Source organism: Mirounga angustirostris, unplaced genomic scaffold (assembly GCF_029215605.1).
Source record: "Mirounga angustirostris isolate CCGP_5_RB_7025 unplaced genomic scaffold, mMirAng1.0.hap1 SCAF_1, whole genome shotgun sequence".
Taxonomy (NCBI): domain Eukaryota; kingdom Metazoa; phylum Chordata; class Mammalia; order Carnivora; family Phocidae; genus Mirounga; species Mirounga angustirostris.
This window is the reverse complement of record NW_026991709.1, coordinates 135,239,479-135,261,334: the sequence shown is the minus strand read 5'-3', so window position 1 is coordinate 135,261,334 and position 21,856 is coordinate 135,239,479. Positions and strand designations below refer to the sequence as shown.

The 21,856-nt window shown below is 35.0% G+C and overlaps 1 protein-coding gene across 2 annotated transcripts in view; it reads left to right on the top strand.

The window, feature by feature from the left end:
- ZNF385D (zinc finger protein 385D) overlaps positions 1-21,856 on the top strand; it is a 933,228-nt gene that overhangs the window by 488,228 nt on the left and 423,144 nt on the right. The gene's annotated exons all lie outside the window — the stretch shown is intronic.

Sequence of the window (21,856 nt, the reverse complement as noted above, 5' to 3'; positions counted from 1 at the left end):
AGCATTTTAAATTTTAAGTTGACATACTTAATAGAAAATTTAAAAATCAATAGGCTTTACTTTCTAGAAGTTTTGGATTTATAAAACAATTGAGCAGATAGTACAGAGAATTCCCATATATCCCTCCCTCTACATGTATGTAAACATAGTTTCCCCTATTATTAACATATTGTTTCAGCATAATATTTTGTTATAATTAATGAACCAAAACTGATACCTGGCTATTAACTGAAGTTCATAGTTTACATTAAGGCTCAATGTGCATTCTACAGTTTTGTGGGTGTTGACAAATGCATATCATATATCCACCATTACAGTATCATACAAAATAGTTTCATCACCTTAAAAATCTCATGTTTACTTTTTTATCCTTTATGGTATGTTTTAAGTTTTTATTTAACTTCCACTTAGTTAACATACAGTGTAATACTAGTTTCAGGTGTACAATATAGTGATTCAACACTTCCATACCTCACTGGGTACTCACCACAGCAAGTGCCCTCCTTAATCCCCATCACCCATTTTATCCATCCCCCACCCCCACTCATCTCTCCTTTAATAACCATCAGTTTGTTCTCTATATTTAAGATTGTATTTTTTGGTTTCTCTCTCTCTCCTTATTTTTTTCCCCTTTGCTCATTTGTTTTGTTTCTTAAATTACCAAATGAGTGAAATCATATGATATTTGTCTTTCTCTGACTTACTTCACTTAGCATAATACTCTCTAGCTTCATCCATGTCATTGCAAATGGAAAGATTTCATTCTTTTTAATGGCTGAGTAATATTCCATCATAGAGCTATACCACATCTTCCTTATCCATTCATCAGTCAATGGACACTTGGGCTGTTTCCATAATTTGTCTATTATAGACAATGCTCCTATAAACATCAGGGTACATGTATCCCTTTGAATTAGTATTTTTGTATTTGAGTAAATACTAGTAGTGCAATTGCTGGATCATAGGGTAGTTCTATTTTTAACTTTGAGGAACCTCCATACTGTTTTCCACAGTGGCTGTACCAGTTTGCATTCCCACCAACAGTGCAAGAGGGTTCTCCTTTCTCCACATCCTCGTGAGCACCTGTTGTTTCTTGTATTGTTGATTTTAGCCATTCTGACAGGTGTGAGGTGATATCTCATTGTAGTTTTAACTTGTATTTCCCTGATTATGAGTGATATTGAGCATATTTTCATATGTCCTTTGGTCTTCTGTGTCTTCTTTGGAGAAATGTCTATTCATGTCTTCTGCCCATTTATAATTAGATTATTCATTTTTGGGGTGTTGAGTTTTATAAATTCTTTATGTATTTTGGATACTAACCCTTCATTACATATGTCATTTGCAAATATTTTCTCCCATTTTGTAGGTTGCCTTTTACTTTTGTTGATCATTTCCTTTGCTATGCAAAGCATTTTATTTTGATGAAGTCCCAATAGTTTATTTTTGCTTTTGTTTCTCTTGCCTCCAGAGACATATCCAGAAAGAAGTTGCTATGGCCAGTGTCAAAGAAGTTACTGCCTGTGTTCTCCTCTAGGATTTTTTTGGCTTCAGATCTCATATCTAGGTCTTTAACCCCTTTTGAGTTCATTATTGTGTAAGTGGTCCAGTCTCATTATTTTTTTTTTTAAAGATTTTATTTATTTATTTGAGAGAGAGAATGAGAGAGAACACATGAGAGGGGATAGGGTCAGAGGGCAAAGCAGACTCCCTGCCAAGCAGGGAGCCCGATGCGGGACTCGATCCAGGGACTCCAGGATCATGACCTGAGCCGAAGGCAGTCGCTTAACCAACTGAGCCACCCAGGCGCCCCCAGTCTCATTATTTTGCTGTCCAGTTTTCCCAACACCATTTGTTGAGGAGACTGTCTTTTTCCCATTAAATACTCTTTCCTGCTTTGTCAAAGATTAGCTGACCACATAGTTGTAGGTTCATTTCTGGGTTTTCTATTCTATTCTGTTGATCTGTGTGTCTATTTTTGTCCCAGTACCGTACTGTTTTGATCACTGCAGCTTTTTAATATAATATGAAGTCTGGAATTGTGATGCCTCCAGGTTTGCTTTTCTTTTTCAATGTCACTTTAGCTATTCAGGGTCTTTTGTGGTTCATACAAATTTAGGATTGTTCTAGTTCTATGAAAAATACTGTTGGATTTTGTTAGGGATTGCATTAAATGTATAGATTGCTTTGAGTAGTATAGACATGTTAGCAATATTTGTTGTTCCAATTCATGAGCATGTGATGTCTTTCCATTTCTTTCCAGCATCTTCAATTTCTTGTGTAATTTATAATTTTCAAAGTAGAGATCTTTCACCTCCTTGGTTAGGTTTATTCCTAGGTATCTTATCATTTTGGTGCAATTGTGAATGGGATTGATTCCTTAATTTTTCTTTCTGCTCCTTCATTATTGGTGTATAGAAATGGAACAGATTTCTGTACATTGATTTTGTATCCTGAGATTTTACTGAATTCATTTATCAGTTCTAGTAGTTTTTTGGTGGAGTTTTTTAGGTTTTCTATATAGAGTATCATGTCATCTGCAAACAGTGAAAGTTTTACTTCTTGATGGTTTGTATGCCTTTTATTTCTTTTGTTTTCTAATTGCCATGACAAAGACTTCCAGTAGTATGTTAAATAACAGTGGTAAGAGTGGACATCCCTGTCTTGTTCCTGGACTCCTTATTGTGTTTCATTTATCTATGTGTCTATTCTTTCACCAATACCTTGCTGCTCTGATGACCTAGATTTTATAATAAATCTTGGATTCAGTAGTGGCATTCCTTCAACTTTGTTCTTCTTCAGTGTCCTGTTTGTAATTCTGGGTTTTTTCCTTTCATATAATCTTTAAAATCAGTTTGATGATATCTACAAAATATGTCACTGGGATTTTAATTGAGATTGTGTTATGTCTGTAGATCAAATGGGAAGAACTGACATCTTAACAGTATTGAGCCTTCCTATCCATGAACATGGAATATATTTCCCTTTATGCAGATATTCTTTGATTTCTTTTATCAGAGATTGTAGTCATCCTCTTATAAATCCCATGCATATATTGTTAGTTTTATGCTTATGTATTTCTTTGTTGTTATTATTGGTAAGGTAAATGGTATTATGTTTTTAATTTAAAATTCCAATTGCATATTACTGGTATAAAGGAAAGCAAATGACTTTTGTCTATGAACCTTGTATCCTGTAACCTTACTACAATTGCTAATTAGTTCTAGTTTTGTTGTTGTTCTGTTTTGTTTGGATTGGTTTCATCAATGCCTTGGGATTTTGTATGTATACAATCATGCCATCTGCAAATAAAGACAGTTTTTTTTTCTTCCCTCCCAATATGTATACCTTTCTTTTACTTCCTGTTCTTGTCTCATTGCTTTAGTGAGGACTCCCAGTATTCATCAATTGAATAGGAGCAATGAAAGGATATATACTTGCCTTATTCCTGAGCTTACTGGAAAAGATCCCCATTAAGCTCACCATCCTTTCCCACCACCAGAATGATCCTAACTGTAGAGGTTTTGTAGATGTTCTTTATCAAGTTACAGAAGTTCCTGTCTATTTCCAATTTGCTAAGAGTTTTTATGAATAGGTGTTGGATTTTTTCAAATGCTTTTCTGTATCTTGATCATGTGTTTTTTTTTTTTTTTTTTTATATAGCCTATTAATGCAACAGATTACATTCATTGATTTTGAATATTAAACCAGCTTTGCATACCTGGAATAAATCTTGTTTGATCATGGGGTATAATTCTTTATACATTGTTGGATCCAATTTGCTAATACTTTAATAATTTTTACATCTAAGTTTATAATAGAGGTTAATCTGCAGTTTTCCATTCTTATAATGTCTTTGTCTAGTTTGGTATCAGGGTAATGCAGATCTCATAGAATGAGTTAGGCTGTGTTCCCTCTATTTCTGTTTTCCAGAAGAAATTATAGAGAATTGGTACCAATTCTTCCTCAGATGTTTGGTAAATTTCACAAGTGGAAAAAAGCATGGTGCTTTGTTTTTTGGAAGATTTATTATTTATTCAATTTTGATATAGGCCTGTTTAACTGATCTATATCTTTTTGTGGGAGTTTTGGTCATTTGTTTTTTCAGGAAATTGGTCCATTTCATCTAAATTATCAAATTTGTGGCCACAGAGTTTTTCATCATATTCTTTTAGTATCATTTTAATGTCTAGGGGATTAATAGTTACAAGCCCCTTTATTTCTGATAATAATAACTTGTGTCTTCTCTTTTTCTTAGTAGTCTGGCTAGAGGTTAATCAATTTTATTGATGTTTTCAAAGAACCAAATTTTGGTTTTGTTGATTTTCTCTATTAATTTCATGTTTTCAATTTCACTGATTTCTTTTTTTTAAGATTTTATTTATTTGAGAGAGAGAGAGAGCATGAGCTGGGGGAGAAGCAGATGGAGAGGGAGAGGCAGACTCCCCAAAAAGCAGAGATCCCAAAGTGGGGCTCCATCCCAGGACCCTGGAATCACAACTGGAGCCAAAGGCAGCCACTTAACCGACTGGGCCACCCAGGTGCCCAATTTTACTGATTTCTAATAGTTATTATTTCTTTTTTTTCCTACCTGTTTTAGGGCATTGCTTTGCTCTTTCTTCCAGTTTTTCAAGGTGGAAGCTTAGATTATTAAATTTAGGTTTGGTTTTTTTTTTGGCCTTTTTAATATATTCATTCAATGCTATAAATTTCCTTCAAAACACAACTTTTGCTATATCTCACAAATTGCGATGAATTTATTTTTTATTTATTTTAATTTTTTTTCTCTTAAGACTTCTTGTTCTTTGACCTATGTGTTATTTAGAAGTATATGACTTAATCTTCAAATATTTTGGTATTCATCAGCTATCTTTCTGTTATTGATTTCTATTATTGATTAATTGTACTGTGGCCTGAAAACAGACATTGTGTGATTTCTATTCCTTTAAGTTTAGTAAGTTGTGTTTTATGGCCCAAAATGTGGTCTCTCTTGGTGAATATTCCATGTAAGCTTCAGAGTAATGTGTATTCTGCTGTTTTAGGATGGATTATCATTTAATTATTAGTCAAATCTTGTTGATTTATGGTGCTGTTCTTTATATTTACTGATTTGCTGCCTGTTGGATCTGTCAATTACTGATAGAGGAGTGTTAAATCTCCAAGTATAATGGTGGATTTTCTATTTTTCCTTGAAATTCTATCAGTTTTTGCCTATGTATTTCAATGCTCTATTTTTAGTCACATAAACATTAAGAATTGTTGTTTCTTCTTGAAGGATTGACCTCTTTATCATTATGTAGTGCCTTTTTTATCCCTGATAATTTTCCTTGTGCTGAAGTCTGCTTTGTCTGAAATTAATATAGCTTCTTCAGCTTTCATTTGACTAATGTTAGCATGATATAGCTTTCTCCTCTTTACTTTTAATCTATTTGTGTTCTTATATTTAAAGTATCTTAATTGTAGACTATATAGTTGGGTCTTTTTTTTAATCCACTGACAGCCTTTATCTTTTGTATACTTAGACCATTTGCATTCAAAGTGACTGTTGATATGGTTTATTTATGTAGTTGGATTATCTACCATTTTTGTGTTTTTTATTCATTGTCTTTGTTCTCCCCTGCCCCCCCCCCCCCCCCGGAACTAGATTTATTGAGTGAATGGCTATTTTAACTCCCTTCCTCCCCATTCCGCGCCTCCCGGCCACCGCCTCCCCATTTGTTGTCCTTGGACGTCATCGTGGTACGTGCAGAGACAGATTCGGTTTGCACCTTTCTGGGGGTGTGTGTCAATCACCCCCTTCCTGTCCTGAGCTTTCTTCATATGCTTCAGAGAGACCTCCTCCCCTTGAAATGATACAAGAAAAACGGTTCAATTTTATGTCTTCCACCATTTTTCTGTCTTCTCTGATTTTAATTGAATATTCCATATGATCTCATATGGTATCTTTTCTTTCATATCAGTTCTACTTCCTTTTAAAATTTCTTGGTGCAACATACATATATATTTACAACTACCCCAAATTCACTTTCAAGTAATACTATACCACTTCACAAGAGCATAAATACCTTACAACAGAATTTTCCCACATTCTGCCTCCCATCTCTTAAAACACTTCTGCCATTCATTTCAGTTATCCTTATGCCAAAATGACCGAATAGATTGTTACTATTATTGCTTTGAACAAATTATTAACTGATAGAGTAATTAAGAATAAGAAAAACAAAATATTTTATTTATTTTCTCTAGCACTCTTCTTTTCGTTATGTAGATCTGAGTTTCTGACCTATATCATTTTCCTTCCTTCTGAAGCAGTTGTAACATTTCTTACATGGAATATCTACTGGCAAAATTTCCCTTAGTTTTTGTTTGTTTCTCTATACTTTTTGAAGGATAATTTTCCTGTTACAGAATCCTATGTTGGTGGGTTTTTTCAGCACTTTAGAAATTTTTCTTCACCCTCTTCTTTCTTGTGTAGTTTATGATAACAGTTCCAGTGTAATTCTTATCTGCTCCTCTACAAGCAAGGTGTTTTTCTTTCAACTGGCTTTTTTAAATATCTTCTTTTTGTCTTTGATTGTCTGCTGTTTGAATATGGGGTCCTAGGTGTGAACATTTTCTTTTCATCTAAGTTTCCTGCTTACTGGTTTCTGAGCTTCCTGGATCTATATTTTAGTGTCTTTCATTAATTTTGGAAAATGCCTAGCTATTAATTTTAATTGTTTTCTTCTTCTTTCTCTTTTTCTTCTCCTGCTGTTCAAATTATATAAATATGTAATGACATATAAACATATGTATAATATTACGTCTTTTATAATTGTTTCATAGTTCTTAGATATTCTTTTTTCATTTTTTTTCTTTTTGTATTTGTACTGAGGAAGTTTCTACTGAGACATCTTTAAATTTGTGATGAAAGTATTCCTTTTTTTGTTATTATTCTTTATTTATATCATATTTTTATTCTTAGAGTTTTCATTTCTCTGCTTATATTATACATCTGTTCTTGCATGCTGTTTACTTTTTCATTTATGCCTCTTAACATATTAATCATAATTACTTAAATTCTCTATCTGATAATTCCAAAATATGTGTCATATATGAATCTGGACCTGACACTTTGTCTCCTCAGACTGTTTTTCCTCCTGTCTTATAAAATGCTTTGTGATTATTTTTTGTTGAAAGCTGGACATAATGCTTCCGGTTTTAGGAACCGAGGTAATTAGGCATTTAGTGTGAGGTTTTATATTCATTTGACTGGAAGCTGGGCTGTGATTAATAGTTATAATAGCTGTAGGCTTCGGACTTCAGTTCCTGTGGTTTCCTTTTTTTCTTCCTTGTGTATCTTTGTGTTTCCCTAAGAAGTCCTTCTTGAATGGAATGTGCATCTCTCTCAGTTGTAGTCTTGCTATCCCTGAGGCCCTATTGATGTAGTGGTATGATGTGGAAAAAGAGAAACATTCTTATGATTAAATCTTTTCTTTAATTGGTCTGAGTTCCTGGGCTGTGACCTTCAAAAGAATTTATTAGCCTTTTTGTTTTTCTTTCTATTAGATGGAGCCAGAAAGCTGGAATGGCCTAGAGTTGTTTTATATATTTTTTTCTTTAATTAAGTTTTTTATATCAATTCTAGTATAGTTAACATACAGCGTTATATCAGTTGCAGGTATACAATAATTCAAATACAAGAATTCAACAATTCTATACATTACTCATGCTCATCATAAGTGTATTCTTTAATCCCCATCACACATTTAACCCATCCTCCCATCCAACTCCCTTCCCCTGCAAACATCAGTTTGTTCTCTATAATTAAGAATCTATTTCCTGGTTTGTCTCTCCCCTTTATTTTCTTTGCTCATTTATTTTGTTTCTTAAATTCTACATATGAGTAAAATCATATGGTATTTGTCTTTCTCTGACTTATTTCACTTAGCATTATGTTCTAGTTCTATCCAGGTTGTTGCAAGTGGCAAAATTTCTTTCTTTTTAATGGCTGAATAAATTTCCATTGTGTGTGTGTGTGTGTGTAAACGCTTCTTTATTCATTCTTCCATCAGTGAATACATTGGATGCTTCCATAATTTGGCTATTGTAGCCAATACAAAAAACATTGTAAACATCATTTTGAATTGGTATTTTTATATTTTGGGGGCAAATATCCAGTAGTGCAATTACTGGATCATAGGGTAGTTCTATTTTTAAGGTTTTGAGGAGACTCCATACTCTTTTCTATGGTGGCTGGACCAGTTTGCTTTCCCACCAACAGTGCAAGAGGGTTCCTTTTTCTCCACATCCTTGCTAACACTTGTGGTTTCTTGTGTTTTTTTTTAAATTTTAGCCATTGTGATAAGTGTGAGGTGACATCTCATTGTAGTTTTGATTTGCATTTCCCTGATGATTAGTGATGTTGAGCATCTTTTCACGTGTCTGTTGGCCATCTGTATGTCTTCTTTGGAGAAAAGACTGTTCATGTCTTCTGTCCATTTTTTAATTGGATTATTCACCTTTTGGGTGTTGAGTTGTATCACTTTGTTATATATTTTGACCTGGACTTGTTTTATTGTGGCTTTTTCAAGCCAGATAAGGCTCAGATATAGTAATTTGAATGACAGGACTTTTTTATGGACAATACCTCAGGACTAACTCAAAATAGTTACTTTTCACCTCCATCTGCCCAACACAGGAGTAGGTTTTTCTCCAGTCTTCATTCTTGGGAACCTGATGGGATTCTTGGAGGTAAAACCCATGAGAATGTAGGGACTCCCTTCTAAAACTCAGCCCACAAGATTCTAATTCTCTAACTGGTCTACACTCAACCTCCAGTAATTTATCAAATTTCCATTTAAACATTTCTATCAGTTACTGGTTTCAGGAGCTTCTCCTTCAGGTAAGCAGGCTTCAGGAGCTTCTCCTTCAGGTAAGCAGGCTTCAGGTATTCTCTGTCTCTCTAGATTTGGCAGTGGTGGTTTGCCCTGTAGCCTCAATTCTGAAGTGGATCTAAGAAAGGTCATTGAATTTCAGTTTGCTCAACTTTTTTTCTTGTTGTGAGCTTGGGAATGATGATTTTCAAGCTTTTTCCATGTTGGAGCTGACACAAGAAGTCAGTCTTTTAAATTCTACTTTTCTATATATAGCTGAATTATAATTCTTGATGTACAGCTTTTGAGTATATTTACCCATCCATCAGTAATGGTTAAGCTACCATACTTCTTTTAAAAAACTTCTCAATACTGTATATTGACGAAGTCATTAAACACTTTATGGAAAAGAGTTTTTAGTTTATTAATGTTGTCTATTGTTTTGTTATCCTATGACAATAATAAGAATTTTATCAGATTTGGAAAATTTATTTGAAATAGCCTAAAATTAAATATAGGCTCTATTATGTAAATGAAATTTATTTAGGGAGCCCCTGACAGTCCTCCAAGTGAATATACTCTATATCTTTAAGGAACTAGACAGTCAACCTCCAGATAGACATCCTCTAGTTCTGTTGCTCAGATTGGAACAGCAGAAACAGCAGCATCTGTGAACTTGTTAGAAATGCAGACTCTGGGTGCTATGTCAGATGTATTGAATCAGAATCTCTAGGGGTGTGTGGTCCAAGGCTCTATTTTTTGCAGTGTGTCAGGTGGTTCTGATGTACACTGAGTTGAAGTTTGAGACCAGTAATAGTATATTTGAACAAGAGGTTCATGTGGCAGATGATGCCCTACAAAATAAGATATCACAGAAAAAGATATTATTGATTGTAAATATGAACCCAAATTGCAAGTTATAAAGTCAGAAAGCAGATTTATAATAGTGCTACTTTTTACATGAATCACAGACATGAACATGCTGTAGATTTACTTAGTCATGCTAGCAGTAAGAATTCATTTATTTATTTAATGGCAAATTTATTTGCGTACTAGATATAAAGGCATCCATATCTTGAATCCAGTCTTACTGTTACCACGATGAAATCAGAGCTAGGGCTTACCCTTTACTTCAAGCTAACATCTAAATAAAAAGACATGTCAGGGAGGAATTGCTCAATCTCTATATATCCTCTGTAGATTTGCTGACCATACATGGACATTTTAATTTATAGCTGATAAAAAGGGGTCAAAATGTCCAGCCATGTTTGCTGAAAACTGTGATTTGAGTCAGGAAGAATGTTTTCTTCCTGGGGGCAAATAATTTCCAAAATTTTTAGCTATCTATACCAGTGATATGTTCTTTGAGTTTGCAGCTGTAACTTATTTAGTGAATATTTTTGGATTGACTTCAAATTTAAAACTAGGTATGTGTATTCTATACATTCAGGAGATTTTTTTTTTTTTTATTCCACAACAGTATATAAAAGCACAGTATCTCTTTTGTTTTATCATCTTTACCAACCTTCTTTTACCAATTTCAAGCTTACCAGTTTTCATCTGAATTAAAGAAATATTTGCCCTAATGCTAAGTTGCAACTTTCTTTTTAAGAGATTCACAACTACTTTATTGAACTACTTTTAATACTGCTCTTGAAAGAAATTTTTAAATTTATTTTTATTTTTTAAATATTTTATTTATTTATTTGAGATAGAGCGAGACCAAGCGAGAGAGGGAGCAAAAGCAGGGCAGGGGCAGGGGCAGAGGGAGAGGGAGAAGCAGACTCCCCACTGAGCAGGAAGCTTTTTGCCCCCGCGACCCTGAGATCATGATCTGAGCAGAAGGCAGAGGCTTAACAGACTGAGCCACCTAGGTGCCCAAGAAATTTATTTAAATAATACCTTTGATTGAGTCCAGGCTTAATTTTCTGTTTTATGGTAGAAGAATCTAATCTGTGCTCAAAATAGGTGGCATTAACAAATTAGTATAATGCATAACATGTTTATTTTTCTTCTTACATAGCATTAAAAGCTAAGAATAATATGCAATTTTTTCACTAGGAGTGCATCTAAACTGCATCATTTAAAACATTTAATATTTTGTAAGCCTGCATTTAGTTTGTCAATTATTCATTACTGATCCCTCCACCATATGGATTAATGTTGCTTATTAAATGTATTTAATTCACTTGGTGGATTTTGCCAACCTTCAAACCTGGCAACATCAGGGTTGCTCTCTGGATATAATACATATCCCTCCTTTAGAAAAGATGCCTTTATGGGAGGTGGGGGTGTCACATGTTGAAGAGATTTTTTATTGCAATGTTTGTGATAGTTTCTATGGGCATTATAGTTAGTAACAATAATTATAATAATAATAGTAAGCATGTCTTAATGACTGTGAGTTAGGGAAGCTAGTTATAGAATGTGTGCATCCTCCCTCTGAAAGGCATCTTATTGAATATTATAATATTTGACATTGCACCTCTGCCCTGTGAAAATGTACCAATCCATTAGCTCTAGAATGATAGTCTTTAAATGAAACGATAAAGTAATCTCTTTCTGTTGGCTTAATCTGTGTGCTAATGAGTTTTTATAATGTTTTTTCTGGGTCCCTCAAAGCGTTGTTATGCAGTGCACAACTTTGATAGGAGGGAAAACAGGCACTTTAAATTAAAATTAAATAAATAAACTCCAACTGAAATAGAGATAAAATGAATCTTTTTTCCCATAATTCTTGCCACCTGATGTTGTGGCATTTTAATGTTTCACGTTTTAGGCAATCTGTAGAATATGAGAGAGCCTAAAATTTCACCTCTGAAAATAGGGTCTTTTTCAGGAAGGCACAATTTGCCTCAGGCATCCATGTAACAGATGGATAACATGTTTACAATGAAACAAGAAGCAGTTAAAGAAAGTATTACTATAATTGAGAATACTATATTCAGGTAAAAACACTACCTTTTACTGACCTATTTAGATGCTAGGAAAATAGTTTTTACTTTCCATTTGGCTTACATGTGTGAAATATTGTGCTTTTTCTCACCATGATACTTTTAAATATGCATTTTGGATTAATGGTAGTATATTTAGAATTAACTTAAATGATGAAAAATGTCTAATAGAGTGGCCAACTATTCCCTCAAAATGGCAATATGGTGCATTTAAAAGGAATGGTATGAAGGATAAAAATGAGGGAAGGAGGAGAAGCAAGGAGTAAGTATATTGTTAATACACTGAAATAACAAAAATATACTGAAGACCATTTTTTAAATGCAAATGAAAAATTATTGTGTGTATCAAGGGATTCTAATTTTTATTACTGTTCCATTCCTATTAATGGTTTGTTTCTGCTTGTATTGGATCCTATGAGCTTTAGAGCATATATATACCAAACTGGTTTTTGTCCCAGTGATAATTACTTTCTGAAGACTTAACCATCCCTCATCTCTTCACAGTTACCACAAAAGTCTTCACCCTATGTCTCACACGGTTCTACCATAAGAGTTCTAAAATCTATATGTTGACTGTACACATTACGACAGCAGTTTGTTTTAGATTATAAAATGTTAAAATTTGAAGGTCTTTGACCCTATTGATTGCTGGGTGATAGTTATACCACATTATTCTTTTTTTTTTTTTTTTTTTGTCAAGTAGAATATTACATGATAATACACTTTGGCATTTTTTCTTGTATAAACACAAACTTCAGCCCTATGCTTCGGTCTTTCCATAGGATGTGAATCTTCAGAGCCTAATTAGATTTTGCAGTGGTCTTCTTCACTCTTGATTTCCATGACTAGCTATGTTTTATGGCTTATAGAATACTTTTGAAACTAGCCCCTTGGAATTTCTTTCAGTTGTTTGAAGAATGTATTCGTGCTTTTCTAATATCTTAAACTCAAGAAACAGGAAACCTAACTTGTTTCTTTTTTTGTATTCTGCTAGTAGCCTAGCAAGATTTCAGGAAAAGTAGACATTTAATAGATGAACATTAGTTGAATTGATTTGAATTCTAGTGAAAAGTGATCTCTAGCTTCTCTGGACTGCTAAATATTTAGCCTCTACCTCTCTTAAGTCAATTTGTATTACAGTGATTTATGTACATTGCATTTCCCTACTTGGACTCTAAGTTCCCTGGAAAGAATCATGCTGTATTCTCTTGTCTTCCACAATAGGACCCAGCATTGTCCCTTGAATATAATAGTCATTTAATTATTGTTAGGCAAAATAATAAACATATAGAGCAGATCAGCTTCTTATAGCTGTATTTAATAGTATACATACAGTCATAAAAGTGTTCAACTGTTGTATAATAACTCTTTCTGTCCAGAAGTTGGAACCAAGAATTGCACCATAAAGTCTCAGCTTACAAGCACATTATAATAGTGAACCTAGTAACAGTAAAAAGACATTTGTCTTTGAACTGATGATCAGGAAAAAAAGTAGAGGAAAGAGTTCCTTATTATGGATAACTCATCAAGAAGTTACCTCTTCTGGTTCCAGTGCAATGATACTCTGAAGTAGGGAAGTGAAGTTGAAGCATTTGTTCTTGGTAGAAATAAGGCACTTGCTATGCATTCACTTTCTGCTATTATTGCCTCCTCTATAAATTTATAGGATTGTCATGAACAGGGTCTGCAAATTATGTTCCATAGGCCAAATCTTTCCTGCAGCCTATTTTATAAATAAAGTTTTATTGGTTCACAGCCACCCCCATTTATGTATGAATTGTCTGTCTATGCTTTCCCTACAGCAGCAGAGTTGAGAATGTGCATTAGAGATCAGATGGCCTAAAAGCCTAAAATACTTACTCTCTGGCTCTACAGAAAACTTTAACCAACTACTTGTCAAAAGAATCAAAGGTAATAATGTATGTCATTTCTTAGCACAGAGCCTAGAACTTAGTAAATCTTTAAGAATCCAACATATTTATATATATATATGAGTATTATTAGAAATTTAGAAAATAATCACTACTACTTGTTGCAGGCCAGTTTTGTGCTAAATTAAGTTTATTGTTTAATGCTCTACTGTCTAATAGGGTGGCCACTAGCCACATGTGGCTATCTAAATTAAATTAATAAAAGTTAAACAAAATTTAAAGTTCCATTCTTAAGGTGCACTAAGTTTCATTTTATGTGCCTAAAAGTCACCTAATGTGGCTAGTGGCTACTGTATTAAACAGAACAGTTATAGAATCTTTCCATCAACTCAAAATTTTATTGGATAGCTTTGGTCTAAGGTCTCAAAACTGACTAAAAAGTCTGTTGGGGTTTTTTCCTATTAAAATATATTTCCTCTTGGGTGCCTGGGTGGCTCAGTTGGTTAAGCGACTGCCTTCGGCTCAGGTCATGATCCTGGAGTCCCTGGATCGAGTCCCGCATGGGGCTCCCTGCTCAGCAGGGAGTCTGCTTCTCCCTCTGACCCTCCCCCCTCTCATGCTCTCTCTATCTCATTCTCTCTCTCAAATAAATAAATAAAAAATCTTAAAAAATAAAAAAATAAAAAATAAATAAAATATATTTCCTCTTGGCATTAAGTGAGGGATTGAGAGGCATTAAAATAAGCTAATAAAACTGTACATCTTATTTTTTTAAAAAATGAAATATGTGTTTCCACTAAAACATTTATAAATACGCAAAAACTAGAGACTTAAATGTAAAGAATAAATACAAATATGTGATCAAGATGTAGTCTTGACAGAGAGAAAGGAAGACAGAGATTGATTTTCATGATGATTGTAATCTCATAGGAAGGAAGCAATAGAGTACTCTCTGGAATACAGACTCCTAACACAGCAGTTCTCAAGCCTGCAGATTGGTCTCAACTTTGGAAGCACGCTGGAATCACCTGGACATCTAGTGAAGCCTGAGTCCCACCCCCAGACTTCCTGATTTAAGTGGTGTGGGGTACAGTCTGGGTCCCAGGATTTTTAAAAGCTCCCCAGTGGATTATAATAGGCAACAAAGTTTGAGAACCACTGATGTGGAATCACTGGCCTCACCTCAGCTCTAAAGATGTGAGACCCAGGTATTTATATATTTTTTGAATACTCAATTCTAATGATTGATTTAAAGAATGTGATGATAAAAATATGGTAACATTCTGTAAATGTTTGCTCTAATGGAGAAAAATAAAAGTCAAAGTAGAACATCTTGCTACTGTGTATACTTAATAAAAATGAGATATTCTAGAGCAGTGACTCTAATATAGTTGCCATGACTAGCATCAGCTGCAGTACTTGTTAGAAATGCAAGTTCTTAGTTTCTACCCAGACTTACTGAATCAGAGACTCTTTTAACAAGCTCTCCCTCCATTTGAGTCTGATACAAACTCAAGTTTGAGAACAGCTGCAGAGTAGTGCACTCATGAAACCCTGGCAGAGGTGTTTTGTTGTTGTTGTTGTTAATATTAGATTTATAAAATCAAGATAAAACTGTTTTTAATATTTTGCTACTATTTTTTAAATTGTCATTGTGTGGGGCACCTGGGTGGCTCAGTTGGTTAAGCGTCTGCCTTCGGCTCAGGTCATGATCCCGGGGTCCTAGGATCCAGCCCCGCATCGGGCTCCCTGCTCAGTGGGAAGCCTGCTTCTCCTTCTGCTCCTCGTCTCTTCTCATGCTCTCTCTATCTCTCTCAAATAAATAAATAACCTTAAAAAAAATCATTGTGTATATATATGTATATAAATGTTATAAACAGATCCAGATTGAAGTATAACAGTAATTTGTACTTATAATTCTAAATGATGATATAACCTAGTATTATTTTCTAGGATAGTGTTTAGTCACTTGAAATGCAATGATGTAAATCTTGTGAGCATCCTTTGCACTGTTGCAGCAACTGGTTACCCAAACAGGATAAATTATAGCTCTAAGCTGCAAATGAAATATTTATATTTGCACTTAAAAATCTCTTAGTTGAATTGAAGTATTAAAGTGTACACATTTGAATAAAGTGACTAGTTCAATAATGCAGTACTTGAATTTCAGATACCTTAGTATTAAGCAAGGCAATTTTAATGGGAAGGAAATTCAGTCTATGTAAGTGAAAGCTCAAGTTCTTCCACAAAGTAAGTTACTCAACCTAATTTAACAGTTTACTCAGCAATATTCAGCTATCCACCCTACCTTAGCAAGTTCTCAGTAAAGACATTCTGTATGCTTTCTAAACATTGATTTCATAGTATTCAAGAATGTACATTAAAAATATTGTCAATGGGGCACCTGGGTGGCTCAGTCGTTAGTCATCTGCCTTTGGCCCAGGTCATGATCCCAGGGTCCTGGGGTTGAGCCCCTCATCGGGCTCCCTGCTCAGCAGGAGGCTGGCTTCTCCCACTCCCTCTACCCCTGCTTGTGTTCCTGCTCTCTCTCTCTCTCTCAAATAAATGAATAAAATCTTTAAAAAATATATTGTCAAAAAATATCTGATGAGTCTGCTTTAATGAACTGAAAGCAATGTTGGTGTGTAGGACACTGTATCCCCTTAGACCATTTAAAATACCTTAATTATAGGGCACCTGGGCTCATTCGGTTAAGCATCTGTCTTTGGCTCAGGTCATGATCTCAGGGGCCTGGGATCGAGTCCCACATCAGGCTCTCTGCTTAGCAGGGAGTCTGCTTCTCCCTCTCCCTCTCCCTTTGTGCTCTCTCTCTCTCAAATAAATAAATAAAATCTTTAAAAAAACAAAATAAAATACCTTAATGATAATACATTCCTTTAAAAAGGTAAATGACCTTATTACACTGCTAAACATTTTTCCTTCCACAAATAACAACAACAACAAAAAATTCAGTCTGTCCCATGTCCGATAAATCACAAATTCTAACCTAGTATGGAATGACTTTTTGAGGTTTCACTGTGTATTGATTCCATCTATTTGTAAGTTTGTAAAGCAGATTCATGGTGTTTCTTACAGGCTCTGGAAGCCCACAATGTGTAGCAAACACTCTAATTACTTGTAGTGTTCTATCACAGGATAATCTTATAAATGATAACTTGAAGAAACACAACTGTATTACACCAAATGAAAGTAGATATGGCAAGAGACGGGCTCTTCTGAAAGTAAAAATTACTGTCCCCCAACTCCCAGAGTATTTGTTGCAAAAGAGAAGAAAGCGTTGTTCTGAAGGTAGGATGGTTCCTCCGGGCTGTTATAATCACACTAACAATGTTTGACTATTTGGTCAGTAGCACTATTAACTCTGAAGGCTTCATTTCACACACCACTTATATTTACTTGACCTACATTTCTGAGTTATTGGCATAATAAAGAATGATATTTTACAAGGACATTTTTAGGCTTGAATACTAAGCTTCTTAGTAAGAAGATACAATGAATAGAATTAAACAAGGTGACAGAAGGGAATACATAATGAAATGGAAAGCTTTATAGTTATCTGCAGGCACACCCACAGCCAAAAGACTAATTTTAGAGCCATAGCAATAATGGTAAACCTGAATAGTCCTTTAGAGAATGGATAATAGTATTGGATTATTTTACTAGTTTTTATAACACTGTCATTTAATGAGCATTCGTGATGTACCAAAGACTGTACTAAGAACTTTAAATATATTCACCTTTTTGATCTTTACATGTTATATTTTGTCCATAATTTTAAAATAGTGAAACTGAGGTTCATAAGGATTAATCAACTCTTCCAGTTACTCAGGTAGACTTAGAGGAGCAGGCAGTCAGAGAAGCAAGGTAAATGGCCCAAATTATAGATGATGTAGCTGATGCTCGGAGAATTTGTAGCTTTCCTAAGACTCTCATCTAATGCATTTCCTTTTTATCATAAATGGGGTTGACATAAAAAGGATGCTTATCTGGTCAACCAATCAGACCTCATGATAAGGATCAAATATCACATATATTTTCTTTAAACAATCTTGGTTATTGGGCTCAGGTTTTCAAAATGGCAACAAAAGGACTCAGAACTAAACTATGGAATGAATGCTGTGTGTGCACATGTGCGTGTATGCACATAAGCAAGTTATAGACACAGCATATATATTGGTGAGGCACAGTTGTTACCTGGATCTTCTTTATTTTTTGTGAGGATCTGAGTTTTTTTGCTAAGGAATGTATGTCCGTGAACCAACAGCATGGGCATCATCTGGAAGCTAGTTGGAGATGTAGAATCTCTCCCAGACATAGTGAGTCAGAATTTCCATTGTGAACAAGATTCCCAGGTTATTCCTATACACATCAACATTTGAGAAACACTGAACTTACTGTGGTCATGTTCTAAAGATGTCTGGATCTGACTGGCACTTTCTTGTGTCTGCCCAGATACACTAATAGCTCCTAATTTCTTTCTCTGTTGGCAACATGAGTCCGGTCTTTAAAATTCTGACCTTTCTACATCAATCATACTGACATATTTTGACTGTTTGTCTTTGCAAGTCCTTGTCCTTTTCTGAGTTAAACCCTTGGCGAATAACTCTTCCAGTATTCATTAGACCCTCCATAGCTTCTTTTTTTGTCTCCACTATTAAATTTCTCCAACTCTTGAGTTAAATACCATTTGGTTAAATACTGGTTTGCCCTAAGAAACATAGATTTAAAACCTATGATTTGATAACCATTCTATGTCTGTTAAATGTGAGTACTATTTTTATTTCTCATAGCCAAGAAGGTTGCTCAAAGAGTGAAGACAAATGTTTAAAATGAGCATTTGACATTTATTAATTTATTCATCCATCCATGCACTCAACAAGTAATGAGTACCTACAAAGGCATAGAAAAGAGAAGATGGGGCACCTGAGTGGCTCAGTTGATTTAGCGTCTGCCTTTGGCTCAGGTCATGCTCCTAGGGTCCTGGGATCCAGCGCCATGTGGGGTTCTCTGCTCAGTGGGGAGCCTGCTTCTCCCTCTCCCTCTTTCTCTCCCCCTGGATGTGCTCTCTCGCTCTCTCTCTCAAATAAATAAATTTTAAAAAAAAGAAAAGAGAAGATATATTATAAAACATAATCAAACACTAGCATATATTTTAAAAAGAATGTCAACATTTTGAACATTTAGTTTGACAACATTGAAATAAATGGGGCAAATGATGAAATACAGAATGAAAAGAAAACTATCAGCATATAGTTTTACATTTTAAACAATACTTTGAATTCCATGTCAGTAAGTTATTTTGCTTAGAGATGAGCTCTAATATGGTTTCCCAACATGATTTTATGCTACTGGCCTCTGGGATTTTGAGGACAGTGGACTCTATGAATATTTACATGTGTATTTTCAAATATGTATATCCTTTTGCAAGAAGATTATTTGCATATGTTTGCACATATTTGTACACAAAGTGAGGGAAAGTGGATTTTTCCAATGAAACCAAGTGGGGTGGGATGTAGGACAGCATTAGTCTACCTTCATTAGGCTCCAGAAATCCTGGAAACAATGGAGACCAGTTGTAACTGAGCTAATAGTCCAGTTTGACTTGAAGTTAGGTGTGTCTTGTGTCATTAGAGTTGTTGGCACAGCACTCGCAGATCTGTAGTGGCAGATGTAATGGGACCTTGCAAAGAGAAAAAGGACCTTTATAAGAAGGTCCAGCTGCCTGCCTGGACAGCTTCATCTGGGCTGCAGGATGATGGTTTCCAAGGTCTTTTGGCTCCTTCTAATTTACTTACCTCTCTTTAGTATAAGTCCTCATGCTGGAATCCCATAGACAGAGCACAATGAGGACATGAAGAAAACTCATTCAAGTGTGCCACATGATGTGGTGATAACACATTACCTGTGGCCTCTTTATCAAAGTATTGGCATATCTTTAGTCAGGAATGATAAAAGGAAATATTTTGTTCTGTTTCCTTTGTACATTTTTTATTCCTGTGATCCTAGTGCGATATAAGAATCTCAAATTGGTTCACATTCCATGCTGATTCATATCACTTTGATCATGTTCATTAGCAAACCTGTTGTACTTACCACATTTGTCTTAGGCTTTTAACCTGAACTTGCTAAAGAGTAGAGATATCCTACCTTTTGTACACAGAATTAATTTATCAACAATGCTTCCATGTTAGTGCTATTTCTGTTTCCAAGTACTGAAGTACAAAAATGTGGAAGACATTCCACAACATTTTAAACAGCTTCTTTAAAAGAGAAAAAAAAAAAGGGATTTGATATCAATAAGGAAAAGTGTTGATATTTCTAATATAAATGAGATACTGGAGTATCTGTCTCAGTATTTAATTTCCTGTACATTTAAAGTACTTTATAATTTAAAAACATACATTATACTTATTAAGGGGTTATTTAGATTATATGACCAGATGGCCTAGCTTTATGATTGGTTTAACTATTTAATGATGTCTTCAAGGCATGGCATGGCTTTCCTGATGTGTGAGTAACCTCTTTTTCACATAGCTGCTAGGACTTTTCTTCCTGTCTCACTGGCCCAGATTGTGTGTGCAAAGTATCAAGGGAATGCTATGTGCTGATTGGCATAGAACAGATTATCTCAACCAACTGCCATAGCAAAGAGATGGGATTTCCTTGATTGGGTTATACAGAACAGATATTATGCACAAATTTATACATTTCATTAAATAAGAGAAGGACAGGCTCCTGGGGAGACAACCATAGCATTCAGCACATTCTTCTATTCTGCTGACGCCCCATCCACCTATGGCTAGTGGAAAAGTTTTTTCACCATATGCCATTTGGTTTTCCCAGCTACAGTTTGCAAAATAATGCTGGCTGATCAGTGATTTTAGTGTTAAGCTGTTTCAAATCAAGTATATATTGGTCAAATTCTCCTCATACTCATTTTAATTAATTGCATTTATCTAAATTTCCACTCTGCACACAGGAGAATTTACCTGTTTTCAAGATCGTATTAGAAATGTCATCAGAGTACAGCACATTAAGTGATATGGGTGAAGGCAATTAGATAAGTGCATTTTTATGAGCAGCAACTGATGCCCCTAAATGAAAAATTTCACTTACTTCTGAACATAGAAAAATTGTAATTATTCAGAATTTTCCAGTTTATGATGACAGACTGTATTTAGACCGTTGAAACACTTGTACTGTGGCATGACAAAAAAAAAAAATAGAGCTTGTTTTGAAAGCAGTCTGTTTCCTTGGATTTCCCAGGAGCACTGAAGATGAAGTGGGAGGCTGTCTGTGAGTTGACCAATCTCACTGGCTTGGATGGATGGGCAAAAATATTTTAGTTTGACCTTGAACTGGTGGAGTTTAAACTCTGCCCTTTGCCCCGGGCTATCTATTGTAAGCATTGCAAAATACGGAAGTATCTTAATCAAACCTTTACCATAAATCAGCTGTAAAAATAAGCACTGGCAGATGTGCCCAGAGACTGAAAGAAATCAGAGCAACTAAATGAGAATTAGGCAGTGAATCTAAATGGATATTATTACATTCTGCTCCTTTTCGTTTGGCTTGACGGGCATCTCCAAATGGAACTCCAAGTGGAGTTGCTACGGATGTTCAAATTCCCAGAACCGTCCCTGTGCCGTCCCTGAAGCAGCAGAAAGCATAGCAGTGGAACTGCCTTAGGTACCAATGGCTGAAATTAATATATGATTTCGAGGCAGAAGTTAGAGAAAATGTTTGTGAGCCTGGCTTTGAAAACTACTAAGATTCTATGAAACCTGATGATGGAAATGTTAAACCTAATACAGACAGGATGCTTGATCTATTCCCAGGAGCACTTTGATGTTGGCAATGTAAATGCCTGCCTCCTTAATTGATGTTGATGTGGGGAAATCTGTACTTGTCCAGCTGATAAAAGAGGCCTGGGAATCTATAAGGGGAGTAATCAACTTACAAAATGTAGGCAGTAATGCTTTCAAATATTGAACTTGCCTCACAAAAATATTAATTAATCTCTAAAAGTATATTCTACATCAGGGGTTGTCAAACTGCAGCCTGCAGATGAGATCCTTTTGACCTCCTGTCCTTGTAAATACAGGTTAATTGGAACACAGTTCTGCCCATTTATTTACATATAGCTGTTGGTGCA